Source organism: Homalodisca vitripennis, chromosome 1 (assembly GCF_021130785.1).
Source record: "Homalodisca vitripennis isolate AUS2020 chromosome 1, UT_GWSS_2.1, whole genome shotgun sequence".
Taxonomy (NCBI): domain Eukaryota; kingdom Metazoa; phylum Arthropoda; class Insecta; order Hemiptera; family Cicadellidae; genus Homalodisca; species Homalodisca vitripennis.
The window spans coordinates 244,332,270-244,339,397 of NC_060207.1; the positions used below are offsets into that span (position 1 = coordinate 244,332,270).

Here is a 7,128-nt window from a genome sequence, read left to right on the forward strand (position 1 = left end):
ACATCACATTCCACACCTGACCTAGTGACAGCAGCTTATTTGTATACACAGCCGTCAACAATCAACAGACCTGCTTCCCACCTGACCTTGATTTTCTAAACAATCTGCCGCATGAAAAAATTTAACCACGAGGAGGCTGCCAAACCTCGTTATAAAAAACAGTTTTCCATTTTGACATTTAAAAAACATTAACCACGAGGAGTCTGCCAAACCTCGTTATAAAAAACAGTTTTCCATTTTTGACATTTAAAAAACATTAACCACGAGGAGTCTGTCAAACCTCGTTATAAAAAACAGTTTTCCACTTGATATTTAAAAAACATTAACCACGAGGAGTCTGTCAAACCTCGTTATTAAAAACAGTTTTCCATTTTTTACATTTAAACATATATTCATTTTTGAACAATAAAATGGCCACGGACACAAATGCTCTATATGAAGTAGGAGTTATGGTATTTGCAAAGGTAAAAGGCTATCCCTACTGGCCGGCAGTGATAAAAGGGGTTACAAAAACTGACAGAACTACCAAATACAATGTCACATTCTTTGGAGATGAAAACACTGCAAATGTCAAACAAAATGACATGTGTCTGTATTCAGAATACAAATTAATTCATGGAAAACCAAAAACAGACAATTTCAAAAACAAAAAATTTAATGAGGCATTGAAAGAAGCTGAGACATTTTTTAAAAACCCATCTTGTAATAAGTCTCTAACAGAGAGCAACTCCAATAAAACCCTAAAAGGCTATATTAGTCAAGACTCAATATTAGAAAGTACACTACCAGAGCTAGAAGAAAGCTTAATTGAAAGTGAACTGCAAAATGGGGAAGACAGTCTAATCATGGCAGCAAAATTGGGAAAAGCACTGCTTAAAGAAAACGAGGCCCTCAAAGAAGACAATCGAAGGTTAAACTTCTTGCTAAACAGTATGGAGGCTAAAATTGAAGATTACAGCCGAGAGGAAGAAACTTATCTCTCAAGAGTAGAAAATTTTCAACAAAAAATTTCTGATATGGATAGGCAACTTGGAAAAGAAAAGCAACTACTTATTGATACACAACAAATCTTTGAAGACCACGATAGACGACAAGCACAAGTTCTAAATGACTATGAACAAAAGATTAAAGAGCTATCTAAAGAAATATTAATTTTAAAAAAACGTTTAAAAACCCAAGAAAATATGTCCCAAGAAAAGGTTCTTGAAGAAGCTGGTACACAAACAGACTCCCCGCCATTTTCAGTAGCTGAATCAACCCCACTGGTAACAGAGATTGTTCAACTAAAAAATAATCACTATCTTCTAGAGCAAAAACTTAACCGTTTAAACCTAGATAGTCAAAACCGTGCAGAAAATCTAACAAATCAAAAGAAAAGGGAAGCTGTAAACCAATCTCATAACTCTTTAAAAAAACAAAAGATTAATGGGAATTCCAAAAATAAATTTAGTATCTCTTTACAAGTACAAAAAATTAAAGAGCAAACAACCTACCCCAAAGAACCTTACAACAACCCAGTCCTAACCATATCAGATAAACAGCGACCAATTCCCACATGCATACCAAGGGACAAAGGAGACTTTGAAGTGATCGAAGTGGAAGCCATGTTTCACAGAGAAAATATTTGTACAATGCCGGAGTCTAAAGATTACAAAAAACCAGCTCAGAAATCTAATAAGTCACCACCTTGTACAGCTAAACTTAAAGCACCCAATGAAACATACCAGGACTTTTTCGACAAGTATATTGAGCACTATAAGGCAACACAAGAACTTACCACTACTAACGAAAAGTCTCTATCACCCCATCTGACGACAGTAACTGAAAATACAAGCCAAAAAAACAACCACCATTTTTTAGACCAAACCCAACAGAAAAAGATCAAATTCAAAAACAGGTACATTATAAACTCAAATCTAAAACAAACCTAAGTAACCTAAAAATACTACACCAAAACATCCGTGGACTAGACAAAAAATTAGACAGACTTAACCACCTTCTTAATGACATTGACCCCAATATACTAGTGCTTACTGAACATGGCCTGAAAAAAATAGAAATAGAGAATACAAAAATTGAAGGGTACTTTCTCATAGCAGAATACTGCAGAGAAAATCATAAGCTTGGTGGTGTTGCCATATATGCCAAAGAAACCCTCAAAAACTGCACAACAGCAACTGACATATCCCACCTCTGCCAAGAATTTAACTGTGAAGCAGCCATGGCAGTAATTGAATCCATGGGTAAATACATACACATTCTTGGGGTATATCGATCTCCCAAAGAGAATGTACGAGCCGGTGTAAATGCCTTATCCAACATCTTAGAATATACTCAAGCACACAGTAAATCAATCATGCTTGCTGGAGACATAAACATCGACAGGATGAAAACAACCCTAGACAACACTATCCTAGAAGATGAACTACACACCCATAACATCCGAAGACTGCCACTTCCTGCAACACGTATCACACATAGCACTGCCACCTCAATTGACTTCATATGCACAAACATAATCGAGGACAACATTGGCACAGCCATACTTGAAACTGGACTTTCTGACCATACTGCTCAAATTATAAAAATATATGACTGGAGAGTAAACATCCCTCCACAGATCATTCTCAAGAGAAACTTTTGTTATTCTAATACAGACCAGATAAAATCTCTCCTAATGAATAAAAACTGGAATGCTGTCTATATGGCCCCAGATGCAGAGCAAGCATACAACATCTTTCATAGAACTCTCCAAGCAACGCTAGACATTGCCTGTCCTACTAAAAAATGTAGTCAAAAACACAAAAGGAAACATGTGTATTATGACAACGAGGCCAAAGACCTTAAAAATGACTTTCTAAAAGCCCTGCACAAATTTGAGACCACAGGAAATACCCAAGACAAAGAAGATATGGTGGTAAAAAAGAAAAATTATGATAAAAAACTTAGAGAAATAAGAAAAAATGCTAATGCTGACTTCATCAACTCAGCTGACAACAAAAGTAAAGCTCTTTGGAATGTCATAAACAATGAAAGAAGAGGAAAACATCAACTACAGCCAAACATATGTCTCTCAGTGAATGGGAAACATGTGGACAACCCCACACAAACTGCAGACCACTTTAACACCTTCTTCACAGAAGTAGCAGAATTGACGCTGAAACAGAATAACTGCTCCCCAGGGGACGCAGATGATAATGAAAATTACGAAACTCCACTTAACTATGTTGATAAATCTCTATATCTAACCCCAACATGCATCAATGAAGTACGGAACATCATAAATGCCCTAAAATCAAAATCTTCAAGTGGAGTGGATGAATATTCTTCTAAAATTGTGAAACACTGCTCTGAAGAGCTAATGCCGCCTTTAGTCAGCATAATTAATAAGTCCTTCAGCCTTGGTGAGTTCCCTACAGCCCTTAAGCTCTCTAAAGTATACCCCAAACATAAAAAAGGTTCAACACTGGAAGTCCAAAATTACCGTCCCATCTCTCTAATCTCAACATTCTCAAAAATCATAGAAAAAATAGCTCTACACAGACTCATGGCTCACCTAAAACAAGAAAATCTGATAACCGAAAAGCAACATGGATTTTTGAAAGGAAAATCAACCAGCTCTGCCATCATCAGCCTTGTTGAACATGTTATTGACCAAATAGACAAAGAACAATACGTATCTGCACTCTTTCTTGACTACAGCAAGGCGTTTGATTGCCTGGGCCACGACATCATCTCAAAGAAATTAACATCATTAGGAATCAGAGACACAGCTAACAAATGGTTTGTAAGTTACCTCACAGGCCGATCTCAAATAGTCGAGCTGCAAACTACCATTTATGGTGTAACTACTTCACATCAATCCAATCCACTACCTGTTACCCGCGGAGTACCGCAAGGATCTGTTTTGGGCCCAGTTCTCTTTGTCTTATTTGTGAATGACTTCCCAGCTTATATACGTGATCACAATACCACTTGTGTGATGTATGCAGACGATACAACATTGTTGATTAAGAATGACTCTGCTGAAGGAGTGTACGAAAGTGCCACAAGCTCTCTCAGTAAAGCCCTCAATTACTGCAGAAGGAATGATCTAGCCATGAATCCATCGAAGACAGTTCACATCAACTTCAGCAAGAGGAAGGACCATATCCCTAACCCACTTGATGTATCAAGAAAAGACCATATCAAATTCCTTGGCGTAACTATTGACCACAAACTTACGTGGACTGAGCATGTAAACCAGGTTTGCAAAAAAATCAGCACTGGTATATATGTAGTACGCCGAATAAAATGTATCGGCAACTTGGAGGCAGCAAAAACAGCTTACTATGCTTTGGTGGAAACTCATGTGAGGTATGGACTTGCTGTTTGGGGTGGATCCTCTGCAGGAAACCTGAACAGAGTACTACTCCTGCAGAAAAAAGCTATCCGAACCCTAGCGGAACTCGAACACCAACAAAGCTGCCGACAAGCATTTAAAACCTTGGGAATTATGACAATTACTGCACTCTACATACAAGAAGTAATTTTGCACGTTGACCAACTGCATGTACAAACAGGAAAAACCCTTCATACACATAACACACGCCATGCAGGAAATTACACACTACCTCTACATCGGACATCACTTTTCGAGGAAAAACCATCCTACATTGGTAGGAAGCTGAGGAACCTCCTGCCACAAGCTGTGAAAAACCTCAAGGGAGCTGCCTTGAAAAGATGTCTTCACAACTTCCTGGTGGACCACCCAATATACACCATCGAAGAATTCACAGAAGTAAACAAGGAAGATTGGAGGCTCTGACATCTTGTATTGATTATTTATTAATATCAATTATGTAATTTGTTAACATTGTGACTCTATTACTGTTCTTGAAGAATATGTTAATAAAGAAATATGACTATGACTATGACTATGACTATAAACAGTCATTATAATGTTTCAGTATGTAGCTTTCACTTGCGGTCTGTTGCGTGGAGCCCTGGCCAACTTGGGTATTGTGTCCCTTGTCACTGCTGAGATACAACCCATGCCTGCTGTCAAGTTCCATATAGAGGTCAAGAGGTCCTGACCACGCTAATGTCACTGTTGTACAGATACATTGTCAACTGTGTTCTCTAAACAGTCATTATAATGTTTCAGTATGTAGCTTTCACTTGCGGTCTGTTGCGTGGAGCCCTGGCCAACTTGGGTATTGTGTCCCTTGTCACTGCTGAGATACAACCCATGCCTGCTGTCAAGTTCCATATAGAGGTCAAGAGGTCCTGACCACGCTAATGTCACTGTACAGATACATTGTCAACTGTGTTCTCTAAACAGGCATTATAATGTTTCAGTATGTAGCTTTCACTTGCGGTCTGTTGCGTGGAGCCCTGGCCAACTTGGGTATTGTGTCCCTTGTCACTGCTGAGATACAACCCATGCCTGCTGTCAAGTTCCTTATAGAGGTCAAGAGAACCTGACCTCGCTAATGTCACTGTTGTACAGATACATTGTCAACTGTGTTCTCTAAACAGGCATTATAATGTTTCAGTATGTAGCTTTCACTTGCGGTCTGTTGCGTGGAGCCCTGGCCAACTTGGGTATTGTGTCCCTTGTCACTGCTGAGATACAACCCATGCCTGCTGTCAAGTTCCATATAGAGGTCAAGAGGTCCTGACCACGCTAATGTCACTGTACAGATACATTGTCAACTGTGTTCTCTAAACAGGCATTATAATGTTTCAGTATGTAGCTTTCACTTGCGGTCTGTTGCGTGGAGCCCTGGCCAACTTGGGTATTGTGTCCCTTGTCACTGCTGAGATACAACCCATGCCTGCTGTCAAGTTCCATATAGAGGTCAAGAGGTCCTGACCACGCTAATGTCACTGTACAGATACATTGTCAACTGTGTTCTCTAAACAGGCATTATAATGTTTCAGTATGTAGCTTTCACTTGCGGTCTGTTGCGTGGAGCCCTGGCCAACTTGGGTATTGTGTCCCTTGTCACTGCTGAGATACAACCCATGCCTGCTGTCAAGTTCCATATAGAGGTCAAGAGGTCCTGACCACGCTAATATCACTCTACAGATCCTTTGATTGTCAATCTGTAGTTTAAATATTGTTCCCTATAAAAATGAAATGTAATATCATTATTTAGAATTTAATTGACAGTATGTTTTGTAATTGCAAAAACATTTTTATTCTAAATATTGTTTTTGTTAATATAATTTGTTACTAGAGTTTATATACAATTATATAATCTAGATTATCTTGAATGTTTTTTACTTTTGTTGTAGAATAAACCCTTTCAAGGATGTTATTTTATTGTGATGGAATATATTTTGTAGGTAGAAGCAAAAATATACCTATTATTTAAAATTTTCTTTTTGAAATCTTGAAAACCCTTAATCATGTTGGCTTTTTGGCAACTAAATATTTGGTAAAACATATTTAATATAAAATAAAGATAAAAGTTTATTTTAAAAATTAATGCACATATTTAGTTATGAATTAAAAGTTTTCTAGAAAATTGTTCATTAAAAAGTACTTCATTTAGTAAAATGCATTTGTTTATTATCTACACTCCGGGACTTTAGGTATGGGCTAATTTTCTACAATTGGTTGAAAGTGGCAACACTGTTCTGTAGCTTTAACTTTTTGAGGTCACAATCATTTTGACCCATGATCTTACCCACATTCTGACTGTTTTTAGTGAGGTTTAGTATGCATAAATTTCTAGTTTTTAAACAAGATCATGTTCAATTTGTTAAACAAAAATATTAATTTTTGTATCAGACTGTTCAGATGTGTATAAAATAGTTTTTAGATCAAACGGGTTACGTTTTATTATTTAAAAAAAATTCTAAAATTAATAAACATATGGCTGTAAAAATGTTATTTTTACACAACTTGACATTAGATTACTGTTACTTTCCAAAAATTAAACATACAGCCTGGTTTAAATGGTTTATCAAACTTGCTCACCTATTATGATGACCTGTAGAGGGTTGAATAGATAGATACACAGCTTGAGCACATGGGATAATGTAACTCATGTTTGTTTGTAAAAACCAGATTTTGTGAATACAGTACAACCCCTCATATCCGGCCTCGGTTTTACCGCACCTCGGTTTATCCGGCCA

The 7,128-nt window shown here is 37.4% G+C and overlaps 1 long non-coding RNA gene across 1 annotated transcript; it reads left to right on the top strand.

The window, feature by feature from the left end:
- Positions 1 to 4,931: 4,931 nt before the first annotated feature.
- LOC124353220 lies at positions 4,932 to 6,547 on the top strand. The gene is made up of 2 exons (XR_006921581.1): positions 4,932 to 5,850; positions 6,045 to 6,547. It is a non-coding gene; the product is annotated as an uncharacterized LOC124353220 (long non-coding RNA).
- Positions 6,548 to 7,128: the final 581 nt, after the last annotated feature.